Here is a 23287-nt window from a genome sequence, read left to right on the forward strand (position 1 = left end):
TCAAGACCCAAAGTTATCGTTGGCATTGTTTTTCAGCTTTCTAATATGTACTTTATTTGCTTTGCTGTAGGTTAACCAATTGCAGTGGTTATATTTATCCCCTGAATTTGAAAATTTAGTCTTAATTATGGGAGTTTGATGCCTTTCTGTCACTGACACAGATAATGCCCAACTGACATTCTTGGTTTTGTACTGCTGTCTCTCATGGTTAAAAATCAAGAATGCCTCTTTCTACAGACATCTTTTCAGTTAACTAAATGGGCCCCTTGTTGAAAGAAATAACTAACTCACTGTATAATGTTTTCACTCATGTAAACAAGGGGGAAAGTGTGCATCTCTAAATGTCTTATATGTTTCTAAGAAAATTCTAGTGAGTCATCCTATCAAAATATGAATTAGTCCCCCCCCAATATATCTTTTAACTTTGATTTTATTTTTTTGTAAAGTGATACATGCTTCTGGACTGAAAGACTTCCAAAAGAAGGTTCATAACAGCTAATTCATAATTTCTTTCTTTCCTAAAACTATAAAAGCATTGATAAGAACAAGAAGAGGTTGTAATTTTTCAAAACATAAATGCCAACACATGCTCCTTGAGAACTGATTTCACATGATCAGAGGATGCCCACCGGCCCCATCCTGCCACCCACCCACTTGCCAGCGCCTTCCCTATTCTTCCAATAGTTGACTCTTTCTCTGCATCCAGCACTCACTGTCCTCTCTCCCCATTGCCAACCCCTTAAGTAGTCTCCCTTTAGTGCTGCCTGGCAAAGCCCCCCCCCCCCATCCTTTCAGGTCAGTCCCTGACTCCCAAGTCCACCCCCTCTCCCCAGCATCCCACTCACCAGTGTTGTGGAGCCTCAGTCCCCTGTCCAGCCACTTCATAGCTTCCCCCACTAAATCAGCTTTCCCTGCTCTCCCCCAAACACCTCATCCTACTCAAACCTCTTCACTCCCTCATTCCCCTCACCCCCCCCCCCCCCCCACACACACACCAAGGGAAATGCCAGCAGCAAAGTTGAGCAGGTTGAGTGAGGTGGGAGGAACACTGAATGTCAAACCCAGGACCCTCCAGAAGTCAGATCACCAGGCAAGTCCTTTCCAGGGGCAGTAGTTCACTAACCTGCCCGGAGAAGTCGAAAACAGCCCTGCAAGGGTGCCAGGGACCTCCTGAAATGGCCGGGAGCTGCCAGATTGCCCTGAAAGGTACAACAGCTCCTAAAAGACACCTTAGGGCATGGCAGTGTGCTAGGGCATGTTGGAGTGGAGGAGCAGGTCTGTGGGTAAAAGGAAAGAGCCACAAGGAACCCAAGTACAAAATGATGTGTGCTTTCTGACTGGTGGAAACAAGGTGGCTTCCAGAGTCCAAAAGAGGGAGAAGAAACCTGCTTGAGCTAGAGTGATCAGAAAAGGTCACCCCAAATTCTGGGGATAGGCTGGGGGCCAAGCCTGAAAGAATGAGAAGGCCAGAGCATCACTTCCTCCAGTCTCCCCTGGACTTTAAAAGGCCAAATGACAAGGAATGTGCGCCTTGTAGAGAAGTTTGAGTTTGGGATTGGCCAAACATAACGCTTCTGATTAACCTAACCTCCAACTTACGCAAAGGAGCGGGAGACACAAGTGCCAAAGGAGAGCGAGAAACAGGCGGCGGGAGGAGAGGGAGGGAGTTTAACTGGAAGTGCTCTGAATGTCTGGGACAGCGCTTCCCGCGGGAGTCCGGCCCTGGAGCACCTCCAGAGTCCGGGCAAGGGGAGCTCTTTCGCCTTTCCTTTCGCGCGTGTGACTGACTGCAGGGCGGGGTCGGCCCCGGGAGCCGCGCAGCTGCCGCTCTGCGGGGCCGGAGCCCCGCACTGGGCGCGGAGGGTGCGCCGCGCTCTGCCCCCTCGGCCTGCGTTCCTTTCCCGGGAGGGTCCGCCTCGCCCCGGGCCCCGCCTCCCTCCAACCCCACCGCCCCGCAGGCAAATATTAGAGGGTGCCTATGTGTAGAAATTGTGTCAAATAAAGTAAAGCCGTTTGAAGTTTGCAGAAGGCCACCCACCGCCGCTGAGAATCTTCGCTGGAAACCCGGGCTGCGGGGCCGCAACACCCGAGCCCGGGATTCATCGCACCCAGGCGGAGGAGACAATCTGCTCCTCCGAATCAGGTTCATTTTCTCCCTTTGGGGAAAGGAGAAGCTAATTAAGTTACGCTCTGGCTGTAGTGATGGAAAACATGAAGGCAGACTCCAGGGGCTTGCGCCTCCAGGGCGCGTTATCTGCCGTTAGCCGAAAACCTCGGGAAAGTCCTAAGTTCTAGGGTTCGTAGGAAGCCCTGGGTGGCCGGCTGCCGTTCCCAGTCGCGCCTGGAGGCTTGTGCACCGCGAAACGTGAGGCTGGGAGGAGGGGCAGCCCTTTGTGGGGTCCTGCCTCCCCCTTGAGCTTGGGAGAGTGTGCCGCGCGTGATAATACCCAACCCGCTCCTCAGGTCTGGGGCACTGGACCGGTCTTGGAATCCCGCGGCGGGGGGGGGGGGGGTGCGGGGGGGGCAAGCGGGGTCGGGGGTATACGGGGCTTGTAAAGGGCTACGGATGGGAAGGGATCCAAAACTGGCGGGGGGGGGCGGGGCAAGGGTTCCCAAGTTTGTGGTGAGCGAGAGCTTGGAGGGAGATCTCAGACTTGCGATGGCTCGGGGATTGCGGGGAGAGATCCTGGACCTGCGTGGAGCCGGGGGTGGAGGGGAAGTGACCCTTAGTTTGCAGTGGGCTGTGGAAGGGGGAACTCCTGGGCTTGCGGTAGGCTGTGTGGCGTGGGGGCGGGAATCCCGGCTCGCGAGGGGCTTGAGGTGGAAAGGGATCCTGGGCTTTCGGGGAGCGGAGCGGAGAATCCCGGCTAGTGTTGGGGAGGGAGAGGATCGCTGGTTGGAGGTGGGCGGGGAGCGGCGGCGGGTGGGGGTGCGGAAATCTCGGGCTCGCGGTGGCTGGGACTCGGGGTGGACCGGGGCCTGCGGTGGCTGGGGGTGGGGGTGGGCCGTGACTAGCACTGGACTGGGGCGGGGGGAGCCCGGACAGGAGGTGGGCGCGAGTTCCTGCAGGCCCACCCACCCCAGTTAGCGGCGCACAGAGGCGTATCTCCCCCGCGCGCAGACCCCTCGGGCCCCGCCGGGTTAGAACTGAGCGGGTAGTGAAAGGCGAGCCCCTTGGCCAGCCGCCGCCGGGGCTGGGGGCCGAGCCGAGAGGTCCGTCCCCCGCCGCCCGCGTCGGACCCGCCCTGGCCGCGGGAGGCGCGCGGCCGCCGGGTGTGAACGGCGGCGGTTTCTGCGGTCTGGCACGCGGCCCGCTGGAAAACCAGCCTGAACTTGATCCCGAGCGCGTCTAACTGAGGTCATGGGAAGCGGGAGGGCGGAGGCGCCGGGGGCTGGGCGGAATGGGAGCCCTGTGCCCGGCGAGGGGCGGAGGAAGGGAGGGAGGGAGCGGGAAGCGGGGAACTCCCGGCCGGCCCCCAGCGCTGGGTCGCCGAGCGCCCCTTGCGGCTCCGCCACGCCCACCCGACTGCCGCGCAGCTGACTGTCGGAGTTGGAAATCGGGCTTAGCGCCTACGCACACTGCACCTAGACGAGCGCCAGCTACACTCGGGAACCGGCACCCCGTCCCCCGACTCCAGCCCGAACCCCACCCCTGCACTCACCGCCGCCTCCGGGCCTGCTGTTTCAGCTTCCAGTCCCAAGCCGCCGGTCTCCTTCCCACACCTTTAAGATCTGCCCCGCAGCTGCCTCCCTACCTTCCAACCTTCCTCCCGCCAGCAAAGCCGGTGCCCTCGGCCAAGTGCCCGTTCGCAGCCTGTTATCAAGTCCTAGAGAGAATTTCTCCAAAATATTTCCCGAATCCTGCGGCCAAGGGCCCGAGTTCCCGCCCCTCCACCTTCCGTCTGGATGCCTGCAGACTTCTCCCTGGATTTCTAGTCTTTAGCCTCTTCCCCTTCCTAATCTATTTTCAACACCAATTTCCCCCCAAAGCGTGTTAAAGCACACAGGGACCTCGGTGATTGTAAACCTCATATTTCCCCTGTTACTCAGGTTAAGCATGCTTGGGCTGGGGAATAAAAACTGAGGGCTTCGGCTCACGTTTATTGAGCAAGACTTCCTATACACGTCATTGTTAAACACTTCAGATGGATATTCTCATTCAACTGCCAACAATCCTTCCGGGTAGATATTATCAGGTATTATTTCTATCTCTGCTTTGTAGAAGAAGAAATTGAGACACAGAGTAGCAGAGGCAATATGGAACCAGGCAGTCTGCCCTTGAGTCTGTTTCTCTACCACTGCAGTGCTCTTCTGCAGAAACCTTGACCTTCCCAACGGTGATGGAATGACCCACAGTACCAGCTGTATCCTGGGGGCCAGGTGGCAGCAAACGATCTGTTAACAGCAGTACTAAATGGATGGGGCAGGTGGATGTCAGGTAAGGTTTGATCTGGAATGCCTCAGAGGCCCCATTGCTCTTCCACCAGCCTTTAGTGGATTAGTGGTCTGAATTTCTGGGCCTGGACAAGTTAGAACCATCTCCACATTTATCTCCCCCTCCTGTGCTCACCTGACAGCTTTCTCTATTATCCTCAGTCAGCTCCTCTTGCTTGGGAGCATCCTGGAGACACCACAGGTGTCCCACCCACAGGGAGGACTAGCAACATATTCCTCATTCTCCCACAAACACAGGCATCACTAGTGTCCTCTCATCCCGAGCCCCTGCCAAGCATCAGCCTGTGGCCACTTCCTTTGCATATAAATGAGGCCATGTCTGGGCTGCCTTTGTCCTGGGTGGGGGTTGGATTTTCATCACTAATTAGTGGCTGGGAAATCAGGAGTCAGCAGTAGTCCCCTTTCCAGGACCCACCCTGCCCCCATTTCCTGCCTGGGAATTAGGGTGATTCCTCCCCACCCATTCTTCCATGACCTGGGTAAGATGGGCAGAGGCTCCAGGCCAACAGTGAACAGGGACTATGTGATTAGCATTTGCCCTAGTGAATCCCTGTGTTTTAATTCTGTGACCTTATCTGTTATGTAATGCTTATGCTGTCTTTTCCTTCCTGGAATACATACCCTATCAGCAGCTTTATTGCTTTTTTTTTTATAGAGTTTTTAATTAATTTGGGGGTATACATCCATAAAATGAAATTCAAACGGTACAAAAAAGCATACAGTTTCCCTCCTTCTCAACCAGGGGCAAGCTTTTCCATCCCTAACTGTTAGCAGCTTCCTGTATGTCTTTTTCAGAAATAGTCCACACATGTGTAAACACGTGTCATTTCTTTTAACTGCATTTTTGATGTCTTTTGTATTAACACCTAAAAAGTATACTAATTGATGCTTTGGAAAAAAAATCAGCACAATTTCAGCATGGAGCCCTGAGATTCTCAGCTTGGAGCTTGTATCCTGTGGCCTAAGCTCTATTCTCAAATGGGGCTGCAGCAGGAATGAGGAGGCGTCCACCTCCAATAGAGGCTGAAAGGTTTTCCCAGTCTCCTCTGGGGCCAGAACAAAAAATACAGCAGGATGTGCAACATACAAGGTTTGGAAAGAATCACGATAGGAGGGTTTGCTGGGTGCTGGAATCTAAGAACCCCTGGATGTCCATCAAATGAAAGAGTAACCAGAGATCCTAACCAAACAAGAGTGGCTTTCTCTTTTCTCAAGACGAATTTTACTATTTTTCTGGTGAGGGGTGTTTTCATATTGGCATTTATCTACAAAGATGGTCTAAAGTTAGGTCCTTCCTAACTTTACCTCTTTTAAACACTAATTGCTTACCAAAAGTGAACCAAAGCACCTCCTATGAAATGCTACTAACTTATTGCTCCAGTAGCCAAATGATTCAACTCCTGTGCCATAGTCTGGTCACATCATAAACAGAGGCAGAGCTGCATACACCATGCAACCAAAGCTTTCCTTTCCCTGGCCAGAGTCCCTATATCAGTACCTTTTTCCCTTCATTCTTTTTTTTCCCCCTTCCTTCCTTCCAGCACCTTGGTGGAGGCACTGGTGACTGGGAAGAGGAGAAGATATAAGCAGAGGGTATGAAGGGAAGTGAGAGATGAACATTATTTGAAATCTGCCTCATCAGTCTGGTCATTCAGGAGAGAACTCTCTTGGCTTTCTAGATGGGATGGGTGGCCCATGACATCACACAGCAAATCGCTACCTCCTTCTTGAATGTTTTGCTCCCTTCCTTGAAAGCTGTTCTCCTGGCTGTCCTTGCACATCTGTCTGTCGTTATACCTCTGTCAGTCTTGCCCTGGTAGGCTCCTATTTTTCAGCTTGTCCTTTCCATGTCCTGCCAGGCTGCCTTCAACCTGGGGTTAGTCTCATACCAGACGATCTCCATTCACTGCCATGGTTGTGACCAGTCTATGTGGGGGTGATTGCCAACCTTCAGTGCCACCCCCCACTCTCTCCTGAGTTTCACACTCACACCCAGCTGCTCTGGTGTGACCATAGTGCCTTGGGCGATCCACGGGCAACTCGTGTCCAAAGTGGACTTCTTCATCTCCGGCTCTGCACTCATCTTGCTCCTGTGTTTAACTCCCAACTCAGTGATTTCACCATCAATCTTCAACCTTATTTCCCAAATCTGAGTGCCATCTTTTTCACTGGTTGTCTCCATTTCTCTCAATTACTGTGTTTACTCAGAAACCAAGTCTTAATATTTCTTGACTCTATCTCCTCCTTTCGAATTTCCTACCACTGTCCTAATGCTTCAACCATTGCAGTGCCTTCACGTCTTTCACTTCTTAAGTCTTCTAGAAAAATCTGTAGATCCATCTGGTAGAACTCTTTTGATTGCAGTGACACAAACTGACTTAACCAAAAAGAAAAATTATTGGTGTGAGGCTAGTTTCAGGACTGGTTTGATATGGATACTCAATGGCCATCACTGAGGCCCAGGGCCTCCTTCTCACCACTCAGCTCTACCCTTCTTCCAAAGCTGGCTTCATCGTCAGGCTGCATGCAGTGGCAAAGTGGCAACAGAAAACTCCAGCTTGCGTGCTGCCAACTCCAAGTCCTGTAGGAAGGAGCCAGGCCTGAGTCACATGTTCCCTCTGGGCTGGGGAGAGTAGCTCCTGACCTCATGGACTGAAAGTGGTGGCGGCATGGAATGGAGCCAGTTGGTGGGAGTAGTGTGAACAGACAGTGAGCAACCAAAACACATCAGAAGCCCACCACACATCTGACCCTGTTATTCCTCTACATAGAATTTTCCAACAACTCCCTAAGTCAGACTTTAACAATCAAAACATTGTCAGGTGATTTGACTTCTGTCGATACACAATTTTAGTCATTGTGGAGCTTTTTCACTTTGTTTGCATTGATAGTTTCATCAGTAATCTTGAATAAGAGTTGAATTTTTTTTTAAGATTTTATTTTTAAGTCATCTCTCCACCCAACATGGGGCTCAAACTTACAACCCTGAGATCAAGAGTCATATGCTCTACCAACTAAGCCAACCAGATGCCCCAAAATTTGAATTTTAAAACTGATCATTTGGATTTCTCTCTTGACTTGCAAGGGAATCCTGAGCAATGCATGAGACCGTGCCTCTGGGAGCCCTGGGGAGAGGGAGAGTGGACTTCCAGTTAGGAGCCTGTCAGGAAGACAGACCCCGCCCCATACTTTAATAGAGACAGCTAAATATAGTGAATTGGTTGAACAGGTGTTGGAGGGCTGAAAGACTCTAAAAAGAGACACACAGAGAATCACTGAAGAAAGCAGCTGGCATTCCCGAGGAACAAAGGGAAGAAGGCAGCATCTTAGAACCCAGGTCCTAGAAGCCTGGAGAAGGGGCCCTGAGGAGTTGGAACCAGACCTCAGTGCCAGCTGGCACTGGAGCTTTGGAAGCTCGGAGGTAGACCTCCCCAGGACTGGGCTCACGTCTCTGAAGTGGACCTCCCTGCCAGCAGGTGCTGGCCTCCCTGAGGGAGGGGATAAGGCAGACCCCAGGAGTGAGGGAAGCAAACTGGAAAACTGGAACCCCCAACCACTGTTGGGGTCACAGTCGACTGTTGTGGGGTGATGCTGACAGGAACAGGAACAAACAGAAGGGGACAGGTCCTGCAGCCTCCCTCTGGTGCCCCCTATTGGCAGAGCCCAAAGGGCGACCCGCATAATGGAGGGTTGGGAGTCCTGTGGAGGAGAGCGGATGGGGTGGATTGGGAGCTTAATACCTAGCACAGGGGAGAAGAGGGTAGAGGGAGGAGATTGGGAGCAGGATCATGAGGAGGGGAAGAGACAGAGCTGTGGGAGCGGGTGGGAGAGTTCCCCCACCTCAGTCACTTCTTCTGGGCTGCAGAAGGCACAGAAGAGAAAACACCCTCAAGACATAGGGCAGCATCAGAGCCCTTCCCCTTCCACCTCACAGCCCGGACTTAGTGACACACGCCACACACATAAACACACCATGCACACACACCACATACACATACAGCACACACACATATACCACACCACACCACACACACACACACACACACACACACACACACACCATACCTACATATACCATCCACCACAGACACATGCATACCATACTTTTGCTCATGAGATTCCTTAGCTCAGGTCCAGTTCTCTAGGAGCAGTTCCAGGACTAGATGCGGTCTGCACGTGACATACTAAAGAAGTGCACCAGAGTAGATGGGTCATGGAGGGAGAGAAGCCCGGAGGAAAGAAGGGGAAGCCAAACAAGGGCATGATTTCAGGCTACATCTCCTGAGAGTAGGCTCAGCCTGATTCTGCTGGGGACTCTGGAGGGTCAGTTGTGCCCAGAGTCATCCCAATCTGATGCCTGGGAGACTGGATTTCAGACTCTTGCTCCTGGGAGTCAGTCACAAGTGTCCGGGGGCTCCGGAAATGCCACGAGTGCGCCGCCATCCTCCTAGCCTGGTAACTGCTAACCAGTGGCCAGTCCTACAGGTCCATACCAGGTTAGGATGGGTGGTCATTCAGAGTTGCCACGAGTAAAAGGTCCTTCCTTCCTTCCTTCCTTCCTCCCTTCCTTCCTTCCTTCCTTCTTTCCTTCCTTCTCCTTCCTTCCTTCCTAGTCACCTTCCTTTCCTAACATTTGTGAGCCCTGAGTCAGATTGCACATGGCGGCCCCAGCCTGCAGCCTGCCCTCCTCCTCTCCCCGCTCATGACTCACGGAGAAGGGCCTTGCTTGCAATGGTGTAGACATCCCAGCTGTGTCCATATAACTCCACAGCTCCACCAAATGCCTGCTCTTTGTCCATCCCTTTTCAAAGCCTGGCTGTTCCCTCCTTTTCTTCTATGAGCTACGTTGAACAGTTCCAATAAATACATCTTTCTGAGTCAAATTGCCCAGGGAAAGGTCTGTTGCTCTCAGCTGCAAGACTGGCTGACACACGAGTGGGAAAAAGTCAGTGGAGGGGTCCTAGTACCAAACTGGAAATTTCCCAAATGGCCCTTGACATTTGAATGGATAAATAAGTTGGGGTGTGTACACACAATGGGATACTGTATAGCAGTAAGAAGCAACTGTTTTCTACCATATGCAATGATATGCATGAATTTTGCAAATATAATTAGAAAAAAATGATGAATCCATATATGTGAAGTTAAAAAACAGATAAAACTAACCTGTGCACCATCACGACGTTGCCGTAGGAAATGGAAGGGACACAAGAAGGACTTCCAACTGCTGGTAATGTTCTCTTTTTTTTATCCGGGTGCTGGTTTCCTGGGTCTATTCAGTTTATGAACATTCATGAGCTGTACCTTATACAATTCCCTGAAAACACGTTATACTTCAATAAAAGTTGGGGAGAGGTGATGTCAGAAAAGATCTTTCCCCACTGAGTATTCCATTGGCAACACCACCCAAAGGAAACATGGCAATTTCGGGACCTGTAGAAATAGAACGATGCCCTAGTTGTCTTAGCTCATTCCAAGTATGTAAGGTTCTCTCACATTTGTGTAAACGTCTACATTTCTATGCATGTCAAAGCGTCATTCTGTCTCGATCATGTTTTCTACTGCCTGTGCTTTATGATACTTTGACATCTTGGGAACCTGGGGACCAACCAAGCAAGGGACTGCCCTTCCCAGAATTAGCTATTTTCTGCAGATAGCAAACAACTTGCCTGCATGTCTTTCATATGCAAACTACCCCCTCCGGAACCTAGACTCCAAACCACCTCTTCTTTCTGGCTTTTACAGTCTGGGAGGCACTATAGGCAATATTCCTGGTGCTAGACAATGAGGGACCACCCTCATGACTCAGTCTGCAGAAATTATGCATACTAGCCAATCCTAAATCTGCTCAGCTGCTTAGCCTGCTCACTGACTCCTTCCCCTTGAAAACCACAGTAAAGACTCATGCCCATGCTTCCTCCTCTCTCCTTCTACCTCCTGTTGGATAACTGCTGTTCCCCTAGGTCTCCCTGCATGGTGTTGTGCCGTGCCTCCTGTTTCTAGGAACCTGTGAGTATAGGCTTCATCCTTCATGACAGTCATTTCTGCGTATCTTACCAACCTGATAAATACAAACCCTGGGTATGTTTTAAAGTATATCCATTCATTCCACAGTGTGTCTGTACTGTTTTAGATGCTAGGGATAGAACCATGACCATGCAAATAAGGTCCCTGCTCTCCTGGACCTCATGTCCAGAGGGACAGACATAATAAACAAGCAAAGAAATAAATATTTCCAGATAGCGTTAAGTGGTGTAAATGAAAGATGCCAGGGTGGGTCATTTTATGTTGTTCTGTCTGTTTTGTTTGTTTTGTTTTTTTGTTGCTTTTTGAGCAAGACTGGTCAGGGAAGATGTCCCCAAGGAGATGACACTCAAGTCAAGGCCTCAATTCTTGCTTGTATACCAAGGGCACCCAGAGATCCATGCTGGGTGTTTGGAGGCATCCAAAATAACCAGAATGAGGTATCTCTCGCCAATGCCTATCCAGAACACACCGTCTCCCTTTCTCGACAAGCAAAGCAGGGTTTGAATCCAAGAGAAAATAATTTCCCGGCATCAGCAAAATCCACAGCCTACTCCAATCAAGTTGCCTTCTAAATGCTAGAAAGCTGAGGTGTCCAAGTGCCAGGACCCAGGGGATGGTTTGGCTGCATGCCAGAACCCTTCGGGCAGCAACCAGCTTGCATATGTATTTATATAACTGGTTGCAAAGAAAAAGTAAGCGTACAGATTCCTGAGCCCTCTTCGCTCCGCATCCCTGAGGACCCACCGCCTAGTTCAGCTTTGCAGTAACACAAGCCTTCCCTGCTCACTGCAGACCTGCCCCCCTGCCTGTTGTCCCAAGACCTGGTCTGGGAGCTCTTTATCTGGGCCTATTCCGGGAGCGGCTGGCTGGTCATCCTCCATCCACATTAACTGCACACAGGCATTCCACCATTTTTTTTATTAGATCCAGCTTACTGTGGACAAGATTAGAATCATATTAGGGTAGAAAAACTAAATCACAGGCCCCCGGCTGAGCAGTGGCACATCATGGGTCACTGGGGTAGCATGGATTTGTCTGGAGGCCTGCCCCTGAGCTCTGTATGTGCCTGGAGGCAGGGGGTGGGGGACAATGGTGGCAGCTTGCACACGCCCCTTCCTCAGAGCTCCCGGGCTAGACCCAGCTACCCCGCCACTGGGAACCTTCTACACACACCATGAGCTCCAAGGCCAGCATTCCTTCATCAAGAAAAGACCAGGGACCCCAGATCTGAAAAGTCACCCCCCCCCCATGTCTCCCACCAGATCCTCCAGGAAAGAGCAAATTCATCTCATTTGGTACAACTTGAGCTGAGCTGAGCGAGTCCTGCTTTGTTAAAACAGAAGTTACACTGAGCACCTCGCTCAGCCTTTTTTTCTCAGCCTGGTCTCTCCGCATAGGTGTGCCTGCGACAGCTCCTTCAGGGGACATTTCTTGTGAACCCCAGTCTGGTCTGGCTCTGTCATTTCAACCGGCTTTGTTTATCTTTGTCTCTGAGATTCTGAGAGTTTGTCTCTCGCCATATATCTCCCTGATGGGTTTGTTTGGGTATTTATACAAATGCAGCCCTTCAGCTTTAATAGCTGTCCTGGGAGAGCCTTTTTATCTGTCAGTAACGTCATGCTCCAGGGCAATGAAAACCCAAAACACCCTGTCTTACCTTGGGGCAGTTAAAACCAGCTGAAATCTCACCAAAAGCCTGGGGATGGCAGAGCCAAAGACAGCTCCAGAGTGGGCAAGAGACAATGCTGGCCATCTCTAAAATGCCTTTGTCTTCCACAGACTCCATCAGGCCCTTGATGGCCTGTGAAAAGGTCCATTCTCAAATTCTCAAGGCTCCCAGCTGGCTTAAAAATGTCAACAAAGAATCTTTCTACTTATCAAGTATTTTATTTCCCCATTTAAACAAGAAGTCTGCAGAGAAGAGGGCCCAAGCTCCCGTTTAATCTAAGAACCAAGACTCAAGGGTTTCATGTTGGCAATTTAGTAACCTGCATGCATAGACGCCTCTTTGGATAAATCAAAGCTTCCATGGAAAGTGTCTAAACCCTATAAAAGTAATTTATTTGCTTATCCACCAAATTATAATATTCATTTTGTTTGGGTAAACCCGCTAGTCGCCAGTCATTAATACGAACCACAAGAAACTGTTTCAAGTAGGATTTCATTCCAGGCATAGTTTCCAGTTTGAATCTGACATATTATACCTGGGAGGATTGCAGGAAACCATAAATAATTCCTAATTCCTCCATTAGATCTACGTATAATATAAAGATTTTTTTACTGTTTAAAAAAAGCAAAAAAACAAAAAACACTGTCACCAGGAGGCTGGGAACTAGGCCTCCAGGAAGGACAGCTGGCCTCAGAATGACAATGCCCCTTCTTGTAGGCATCATGAAGTAAGAGAGGCCCTTTCTGTCTATGGTCGTTCAGTAGTCATTCAAAAACCTATTCTGAGTTGGGCACACAGTTCGAATCCAGGCTCCCAGAGCAGGATCTTGGCCAGCACCGGCTGGCAGCGAGTGGGTTTCTCCCACAGGATGGGGAGGGAGGCCCAGGAAGAAGCCAAGAAGGAGCCAGAGGTCACACCGGGTTGTGATGACCGGCTCGGCCCAGTCAGCAACCTGCGCATTGGAAAGCACATCAGAAAGCTGGCCCAAAACCTCTCTCTGTCCTCCCAGGTTGAAAGGAAAGACAGAATCTTCCGAGCACTTCATGACAACGGGTTCATGCCAACAGGTCCTGTTGTCTGATGCCACCACCTGCCAGCTTTGAAGGACCCCCAGATCATTCCAGCTTGCTAATGTATCTGGAGAAGGAAACAGGGGAGACCCAGAAACACATGCTAGAGGCCAGAGGATCTTCCAGCCACATTTGAGGAGTGCCCACTTGCCTGAAGCTTCCCTCATGTGGCCCATCACAGTGCCTGACCTCTTACTTTACAGCGTCTTACATTTTTGTCAATGCCAAGGAGGCTCGTTTCCCCGTGATTAATCACACATGTGGCAATGGTGAGGCCTAGACTTTCAGAGGCTTCCTTGGCCTTTAACACACAAACAAGAATTAGGTGGGTGGGACACGGGGGCAAAGGCACTGCAATCAAGAGAAGGTGCCAGGGCGCTGGATGGGATGGCAGATCCATCACAGGATGAGGATCCATGAGGCCGGGCAGGGGCATCGCTGGAGACCAGGGGGCTCCATGTGCCCAGCTAAGGGGGTTGAGATTTCCCTTAAAGCAAGTATGAAACAACTGAAAATCTTTGCCCAAGACAGACAGACACAAGGTTAACCTTGCTGTTTAGTAAAGCTCACTCTGGTCAACGTTGAGAATGGGTGGAAGAGGGGTCAGAGTGCAAGCAGGCAAACCAGTAAGGAATGGAGGTGAACCTGACCCAGGCCAGTGCCTCTGGAGGCATCTGTAGTGTGCAGTGTTTTGGTCCCAATTCTTGGATAGATACTTTTATAAAATGAATTCTCTGAAAAATGTAATTTTAAAATACATACAAAATATAAGCCCTAATATTCTATCAAAAAAAATTTTTAATTGAGATAAAACACGCATAAAATTTACCATTGTAATCGTTTTTAAGTATCCATTTCAGTAGGGGCACCTGGGTGGCTCAGTCGGTTGAACATCCAGCTCTTAATCTCAGCTCAGGTCATGATCTCACAGCTTGTGAGTTCGAGCCCAGCATAGGGCTCTGCGCTGATGCATGGAGCATGCTTAGGATCCTCCCTCTCTCTTTCTCTCTCTCTCTCTGCCCCTCCCCTGCTCACGTGTGCTGTCCCTAAGAAATAAACTTAAAACAATATTTAAAAGTATACAGTTCAGTAGAGTTCAGTATAGCCACATTGCTGGGCAGACAATCTCTGGAACTTTTCCATCTGGCCAAACTGAAACTACCCATTAAACAGCAGCTCCCCACCCCCTCCACCAGCCCCTGACAGCCACTCTCCCCTCTGCCTCTGTGACTTTGACTATCCTAGATGAGGACCTCCTATAAGCAGAATGATACAGTATTTGTCCTTTTGCATACAGCTTGTTTTACTTAGTATAGTGTCCTCAAATTCACTCATGTTGTAGCACGTGACCAGTTTTCCTTCCTTTTTAAGGCTGAATATTATTCCACATTTTGTTTATCCGTTCATCCTATAATGGATACTTGGGTTTCTTCTACCTTTTGGCTGTTATGAATAATGCTGCTACGAACATGAGGGTGCAAATATCTCTTCACTTTCCTGCTTTCAATTCTTTGGGGAATATACCCTGAAGTACAATCGCTAGATCACATGGTAATTTAAAAAAAATTTTTTGGAGGGACGCCTGGGGGGTGCTCAGTCAGTTAAGCATACAACTCTTGATTTTGGCTCAGGTCATGATCTCATGGTTCATGGGATCAAGCCCTGCGTCCGCACTGTTAGCTCAGAGCCTGTTTGGGATTCTCTCTCTCTGCCCCTCCCCTGCTTCCTCTCTCTCTCTCTCTTTCAAGAACAAAGAAATACATTTTTAAAAGTTTTTTGAGGAACCTCCATACTCTTTTCTACAGCGACTGTACTGGGATTTTACAATCCCACTAACAATGCACAAGGGTTGCAATGTCTCCACATCCTCACCAACACTTGCTACCTTCTGGTTTTTTGATAGTTGACAACCTAACGGGTGTGAAGTGAAGCCCCAGCTTTTTATTATGAGATTTAACATGTATAAAATTATCCATTGGGCCCTGTAACTGTTTAAAACACTTTAGGGTTATAATGTTAAAACACTGACTCTCAACTTCTGCACTTACCCCATTACAGACCAATTAAGAAGCATTTCCCAAATTGGCTCTGGTCTGTGACTCAGACCCTGAGTAGCACTGCTTGGCCAATGCCTGCCACTGGGGGGAAGAGGACCGAATGGTCAGAGCCACCCTTTCTCGGCTCTTATTCCCTGTTACCAGCATAACATGCCTACAGAGTAGATACTGTTATTATGCCCAGTTTACCAATGAGAGAACAGAGGCCCAGAGATTAAGGACCTTGCCTGATCTATGTCAGCAGCTTGAGAGGTGGCAGAGGGAGCTGGGAACCCCAGCAATATGGCCTCAGCCTTTATCGTTGTTGTTGTTGTTGTTGTTGTTGTTGTTGTTTTGCTTTGTTTCCCAAGATTGCTTAATTGATTGGCCATATGTGGGGGAAAGATGGAAGGCTCCCAGGATCTGGCTTGAGTTGGACAAGGATGCTATGTTTGAGAGGGAACACAACTGGTCTGGTTTGGGACATGTTAAGGTTAATGTTCACAAGTGACATCCAGGTGGAATGGTGCCAAGGGCATCTGGGCAGTAAGTTCTGAGCTCCCGAGCAAAGACTGTTTAGTCGAGAAAGGCCAGGGAGGGGATAGAGCATGAGTTTGGTGAGATCCCTCAGAGACACCAAGAGCATTCTATGAGGAATCAGGGAGCCAGAGGGGAGTGAGGAGCCAAAAGGGATGGGGAGACAGTGTGTCAACAGAAAGGAAGTATCAACAAGGAGCCTGGGGCTATGTGGAAGCCACACAAAGCAGAATATTCTGTGGAATATTCTGTGGAATGATGGCCCCATCAATATCATGGAGGCTGGGGATGTAGAGGCTAGACTTCAGGGGATTGAGAGGTGGGAAGTGGTGAAAAAGAATGGGAGAAGTAACCAAAGTGCAGATCACTCTTTCTAGAAGCCCAACTGTGAAGTGGAGAAGACAGAGGACAGTCCTGAAGGATGCTGTGGGTGTGTTGTGGTGGTAGAAGAGGGAGTGGGCCAAGAATGGATTGCTATTTTGTTTTGTCTTTAAAAAAGAAAAGTCTGGAACAAACATGAGTTTGTTCATAGTTGGGCAGGGAATCCAGCATAAAGATGAAAGATTGAGAGGAATCTGTGCCAATTGCTGGAAGGATGGAATTAGATCCAGAATGATCCAACTTGAATAAAAGGAGAGAAGCCCCTCTTCCACTAAGATGGGAGGAAAAGTAAGTTTATGATATAGGTTCATTTGTGCAAGAGGAGAGGAGGCAATGAAGTCAGAGGCAAACTGTCTGCTGGGAGTAGTGGTGTCTGGTAGTGAGGAGAGATACGGACTTGGATGTGCCACCAAGGAACAGCAGTGAGAGTCCCCTGGGGTCATGGAGAGGATGCACCAGAAGCAGAAGGGTCCAGCTAGGCTGGAGCAAACGCATCAGCATTGCCCCCGTGGCTTGTTTGTGGAATCCATCAGGGTTCATCTGCCTGTGCACCGTCTCTGGAAGATGGATGCAATTTCTACCCAGTATTAAGATTTCCTAAATTGGCTCTGGCTGCAGTCAAGGGGGCAGGAAAACGGTTTGATTGCTCTCATGAGAGGAAGAGAATAAGGTGAACTGTGGTGGTTTTAAAGTATGCCACTCCCATGAATGTGGGCTGGCCTTGGGGACTTGCTTCTAAGGAACAAAATGTAGCAGAAGTGACAGTGAAGTGTGAGACTTCCAATGCCAGGTCACAAAAGCCCATGTGGCTTCCCTTTTGCCCTTTTTCCTGCTTGGATCACTTGCTTTGGGGAAGACAGCTGCCATGTCATAAGGATGCTCAAGGAGTCATACAGGGTCACCCTCGTGGCCAGGAGCTGAGGCCCCCTGCCAGCAGCCCTGTGTGGAGCAGCCTCAAGTCGAGCCTTCAGGTACCATGGCCCTGGCCAACACCTCCTCTGCAACCTCATGAGAGACCCTAAACCACAGCCACCAGCCAAGCCCATAGAAACTGTGTGAGGTAATACGTGTTTGTTGTAGTAAGCTGTTAAGCTTTGGGGTAATCTCTATGAGCAACGGATAAACCATATACTGGCCAAGTGTGAGCGCAGAGAGGGCAGACAAGGGGCCTGATCCAGAGTCCAGCTTTGGCATGCGAGCCCTGGCAGAGGTCTGAGGGGCATGAAGATAGAGGGGTTGGTGGCATGAGAATCAGAGAATCAAATGGGGCCAGAAGGCTCCTGTCTTGTAGATGAGAAGGACATGGAGAAGCCACACGCCTAGAGCTGTCTGTGAAATCAAAGCACACATGCATGGGAATAGAGGTGGGTGGGCAAGCCATAGTAAAGTCAGAGTGGGCTTTCCAGTCTGGGGGAACGTGTATGGGTGGATGAGGCTAAGGATAGGAGAGGATCAGTGGAGTCAAGGCTCATGGACGGTGGAACCAGCCAAGACAAGGGTGGGGCTCAGGCTGCAGAGAAAAACCTACCCTAGGATGCCAAAGGTCTCAACACTTGTGGGGAGTGGTACAAGCCAAGAGATGATGGGGGTAAATGTGGCTCTTCTTTGTGGCTTGGGGCCTCAGGGAGATTTTTCCAAAGAGTGGAGGCATACTGGCCTGTACATGGCCAAGAGGAGCACTCCAAACTCCGGCCGCCCTAAGGGGGCAGCCAGAAGAAAGCAGGGCAGGGCGGTGATCGGATGGTAGAGTTGGCCTGGAGTCATTTCACCGTGCCAGATCCCACCATCTGCAAGACACCAAAGGCACCAAAGGCACCAAAATAAAGACGTGGGCCTAATCTACAGAAGATACAGGCAGCAGAGGGAGAAAACCTGAGAGGGAAAGGACTTTCAGAGAAACAAAGTCCTGCCGGCCCCTCCCAGCCTGTCTCCTTTCAGTTCTTGGATCACCTTCATTGTGCTGGAGCAAGGGACACATTCATTCATTCATTCATTCATTTATTCCTCTCCTGTTCTGAGGCAGGATCATGATCTCCCTCTGTCCTGTTCCTCCCCCACTCACCCCACCCCCACACAGAGTCTCCTTTTCCTTGGGTGGCTCCCGGATGTGACCTCTGCTACTGCTGCTCTTCCTTCCTGTCCCCACAGCCTTCTGGGGGGTCACTGTGTTCCCCAACAGGACTTCTCCTGCTCAGGGGTCTTTGCTGCCATGTCACCAGAGGGACCCTGGAGTCACGCCTCTCTACGGGACTGGCTCTTTTGCTGGATTCTGTCTTCACGTAGATGAGTCTTTCCTAGCAGGCCCTGCGGCTGTTCATGTGAATAAATCTCAGCAAGGCCGTGTCACCAATGCCAAGCAAGTCTGAATCCCAGACTGGGTGGAGCTCATCATCAAGCTCTTCACATTTACCCTGAAATCCTAAAATCTGTCTCTATATCACTCAGTTCACTAAGGTTCCCAAGTCTGGGTTTAGCCACCAGGCCAAATGCTTTCGAGTGGACAATAGCAACTCTTCAGGGGGGCCCCTGCCCCTTCCTGCCTCTGTATGGATGCCCAGCTCACAGCCACAGCATCCTGGGAAGCGACAGGGGTGAAACATTTGCAGAGAAGTGAACACTGCAACATGGCAAGGCCAGAAACACCTTCTGCAAAAAAATGCAGAAGTTCAAGGGACAGGCTCACATGCCTCGGACATCAGTTCTTATCCCTCTGCTTTTGTGGTTGTTTAATGTTGGAGCAAGTCAACTTGAAACAGTAGAATAAATGAATTCCAGCTTGAGCCTTGGCAGGATTTGTTTCGCTTGAGGGAAGTTGTTTACGCTAACGGGTGCCCCCCCAACCCTGCATAGTTCAATTTATATTATACAGAGTCTTGTCCATCATCTGGATGCTGCTGTAAACAAGATAATCTTTGTCTACCAGGAATGAGTCTGATGCCAATAACTTTAAGTAAACACAAGAACCAGTTTTGTATTTACATTGTCTGGAGTAACCACTGGCAAGAGTTTTTAATGGCGCCATGGGCCCCTCTCTGGCTAAGGTAGTGTCAGCTTTGGGGACTGACCTGGTTTGTGGAGGATTCACTCGGGGGAAGATTTCAGACTTAGCAGTTGAGTGCTACACCCAGGCCTGAATTCTTTTATGTGGTTTTGGCAGTTTTTTAATTCCATCAAGTTAGCATTGCCCTTTTTTGTGCTGGTTGGAGTAGGACAGGGGGTGAGGGGAAGATCTTAGATATGTACAGTGAACTTACGAGCTCAAGCTACTTGATGCCAGCAGTGGCGAGGCTCTCAGTGTAAGTGGGGTCTGAGGACTGTTATTAATAGGCTATGACTGCTGTATGGAAGACGTCGGTGCATTGAGCTGCATTCCATGCAGAAAATAAATGGAATTTTGCAGAAGTCCGAGAGTTTGTTGCAATTCCAAACCAAGCCGCCACAGAAACACACAACTCCTCAAGTAGTGATAAATTATCTCTGTGGAGGAGTGGTGAGAAAAGCATTTTCCCCACTAATTTTCCCTACAAAGAAAGCAAGACCATACAGTATGTGTGATTCATACTCCCAGCCCTCTTTGGGAACAGACTAAAAATATGTTATTAACTTGGTTAATAGTCCAGACTTCAAATGCAAGACGAAAGAAATCAGTTTTTAAGAGCTAAAAGTCTTCTTATGGTAAGTCCTTCTGCTGAGGCATGGTGTTAGGGGAGGGTGGGAAAGAGAGTGTGAATTCTCCACATGGGAAAACATAGTAGGAGTGAGATCTTTGTGGTCTCTTGTTTAAGTTCAGATCTGAAAATCTCTCAGGTCTGATTTATAAACCTGATTTATAAAACTTTTATTAAGATGAACAAAATCAAAGAGTCAAAACACAGCCCACTTCGTAACTGTGTACTTTATGGTGTTTGGTTTTAGTCCTTGCAAAAGAACAGACACATTAGACCAACCATCAGACTGTCTAGCCTGATGTAGGCACCATAGGCCGGGTGGTGTAAGGTGGCATACCTCCTGCACCCAGACTGCACAGGGACAAAGCTGGCTTTTGTCTCTTTACCCCAGGAAAATAAAATAATCCGTCTGTGACTCAGTTTCCTCTTCTGGATGTTAGGAGGGATAATGGTACAAAGCTCATATGGCTATTGAGAGGATTAACTTAACATTACTTTGGCACATTGCAAGCCATCATAGCACTTCTCTGACAGACCCCTTCTTGCTTCATAGGACATGAACTCATCACAGATGATCAAAATAGATCCAATACAACAGCAGTATCAGTGGGAGGCTCAGTTGCAGAGAACAGAATCCACTCTAGCTAGTGTGACTGAGTTGGGCTTAATTAAGCAAAATGGCTTACAGAATCAGTGAAAGGGCTAAAAAAAAAAAAAAAAAAAAAAAACCCATAGGCTGAGCTTTCAGGGATGATCCCCAAACCACTCTGCAGAACTGAGCCGCCAAGGAGCTGCTGCCTCTTCAGTAATCTAGAAACAGCCACTACCACTGCAGGCTCCAGAAAACACACCTGCTCACTACCACCCAGCCCAGCTAAGTGGAAGGCCCCTGTGCCTCCTGATGTCCACAGGCTTGCCCAGATTCCACAGATGCTGTCCCCACTTCACTCACATCTTCTAAACCTATCACAGGTAGATCTGAGTGGCTGACTCAAAGTCATGTGCGAAAGCTCAGCTGCAAGAGAGTTTGGTAAAGTTGTGTAGCATTACAACCCCTGCAATTGAGGAGGGTGAATGGAAGGAAGGACCGAGCCCCAACCACCATCCTACCATGGTGGTCATGAAATATATCTGTGGGGACAGAGTCATGTGAGGCAGGACTCATGTGTCCCCTTCTCTCCCTATATTTGTTGTCACTGGGCTCCTCAGCATCTGTGGTCATGGAGGAATCCCAGTGTGGTTCTAAAAGCTGTGTTCTTTTACACCAGTGAGATAGAGAGTACTAGAAGTTTTTAGGAAAGTTTAAGAGAGACCAAAAAAAAAAAAAAAATGGAAAATGTGGGTGAAATTAAAAGTTAGACAACTAGATATATTGGAGGGTACATATATATATATATATATATATATATATATATATATATATATATATTTAATGGTTAAAAAACCCCAAAAGGTCTTCTGATGTTAACTAAAGTGAGTTGTCTACTTTGGTAGTACTTTGTGGTATATCAGCACAGTATGAAAATCACTTTATTCTTGCTGGCTAAAAATGAAACAGTAGGAGGGAATTAAAAAAAAATAGTGGTGTTGGGGCACCAGGATGGTTCAATCAGTTAAGCATCCGACTTCGGCTCAGGTCATGATCTCTTGATTTGTGGGTTCAAGCCCCATGTCAGGCTCAGAGCCTGGGGCCTGCTTCAGATTCTATGTCTCCCTCTCTCTCTGCCCCTCCCCCTCTCATAGTCTGTCCTCTCTCTCTCAAAAATAAACATTTTTAAAAAATAGTGGTGTTTACTTCTGGGCAGTGGAAATAAGAGTGACTATTACTTTTTCCTTTTATATTTCTTTATATATCCATCAATATCTATGTATTAATTTTACTACCTATAAAAAAGCAATTTATATGATTTTTCAGACCAATCAACCAGAGCCAGAACTTTCTTCTTCTTTCTCTTTTTCTTCTTTTCTGTCTTTCTCATCTTTTAAATTATCTGCTGATATTTAAAAGGTCTTACCGGCAGGTAAATCCTTACTCATGGGATTAACAGACCATCAGACATTTTCAAAGTATAAACAGACAACTTTTGAACTAAATTAATCTGTCAATGGCTGGATTTTATCCCATCTTTTGAGTGAATTTGTCTATCAACATCTTGAAACTGAAATGCAGGCTTAGAAGCCATTTTAAAGTTGCTTCTGGTTTAACTTGTTTCTCTAAAAACAATGTCAATGGCAAAACCCAAGAAGCAGACTGTATTAAAGATTAATGTAATTTTTAACTCTGAAAATGTGGAGTATATTCTTCATGAGGCAAGGTAAGGTTACAACTGGTATTTGTCTATTTAAAATAGAGTATATGTGCATGGACCACACAAAGTTCTTCTCATGAAGGCTCTCATTTAGCCTCATAAGGCCCTGGAGGAAGGTGTTGTGCTTTTTATTTTATTGATGATGTGGAAACAGGCTCAGAGAGGTTGAATGATTTGTCAAAGACCACACAGCCCTCTAATTCCATCCATGGAACCCCTTCAGCTTCAGATAAGTAAGTGAATATTTGCATCCCTCTTTCTCCACCTGCTTTATTTGCACATCACCCTCATCTCACCTATGAGCTAAGGATGGTCTGTCACGTCACACCAGCTTGCCTCCTGTAGGTGTCCCATGATTGCTCACAGCCTGGGCTCCAGTCCTCAACCCAGCATGAGTACCCATCAGGGAGCTGATTTGAGTGGGGTGACAAGCACCTGTCACGGGCACCACTCACATCTCACGATTCTCGGCCAGGACACAGCCCTCCAGGACCCCCCACCCTGGCCCATGGCAGCACCCTGGATGTAAAGGGTCCACAGGATCTTTCTGTATTTCTTATAATTTCGTGTAACTCTACAACTGTCTCAAAAGTTTGATTACCACTCCCAGTACCCCTCCCGCACACGATCTTGGCCCTTTCCCCCTTCCACGGGATGGATGGAGACACTTCCAGGACCATAAGAGGGAGGGGTGGGGGGGGGGTCTGGATCCTTGAATGGCTGTGTGGAAAAAAGTCCTTCCCTCTCTCTTACTCCTTTTTCTGCTAATGTGTTCCAGAATGTTTATTAAATACCTGGGAATTAGCGATTTTTCTGGGCCTGGAACATAATAGATATTTGATAAATATTTGCTGACATAAAGAAAAGGGGGAAATCTCACCTGGTCTTCACACTGTCCTACAAGGTCAAAATTATGGTCTCTGTTTCACTGCTGGAGGACAAGGTGTTCTTCTGCCCTTTCTGGGAGGCCTGTGGAGTCGGGTTGACCTGAGAGTGACTCAGTGGGGCCACAGATGAGAAGCTGGTTCCCAGGAGGACATGTGGCTGCTATTGAGCCAGCTCTCTGTTCACCGGGTGCCTGAGAGGTGGCAGCGACGTGCATGGGATGGTAGAGGTACAGGAGCAGAGCTGCCTT

The 23287-nt window shown here is 48.8% G+C and overlaps 1 long non-coding RNA gene across 2 annotated transcripts; it reads left to right on the forward strand.

Moving 5' to 3' along the window:
• The first annotated feature begins 3033 nt into the window (after positions 1-3033).
• On the forward strand, positions 3034-12561 carry LOC123593061. Of its 2 annotated transcripts, XR_006710093.1 has the most exons (5): positions 3034-3358; positions 4051-4182; positions 4305-4438; positions 9649-9685; positions 12262-12561. It is a non-coding gene; the product is annotated as an uncharacterized LOC123593061 (long non-coding RNA). The 2 variants fall into 2 exon arrangements; XR_006710092.1 differs by lacking the exon at positions 3034-3358 and having other exon boundaries at positions 3369-4182.
• The last annotated feature ends 10726 nt before the right edge of the window (positions 12562-23287 follow it).

Source organism: Leopardus geoffroyi, chromosome D4 (assembly GCF_018350155.1).
Source record: "Leopardus geoffroyi isolate Oge1 chromosome D4, O.geoffroyi_Oge1_pat1.0, whole genome shotgun sequence".
NCBI classification, from domain to species: domain Eukaryota; kingdom Metazoa; phylum Chordata; class Mammalia; order Carnivora; family Felidae; genus Leopardus; species Leopardus geoffroyi.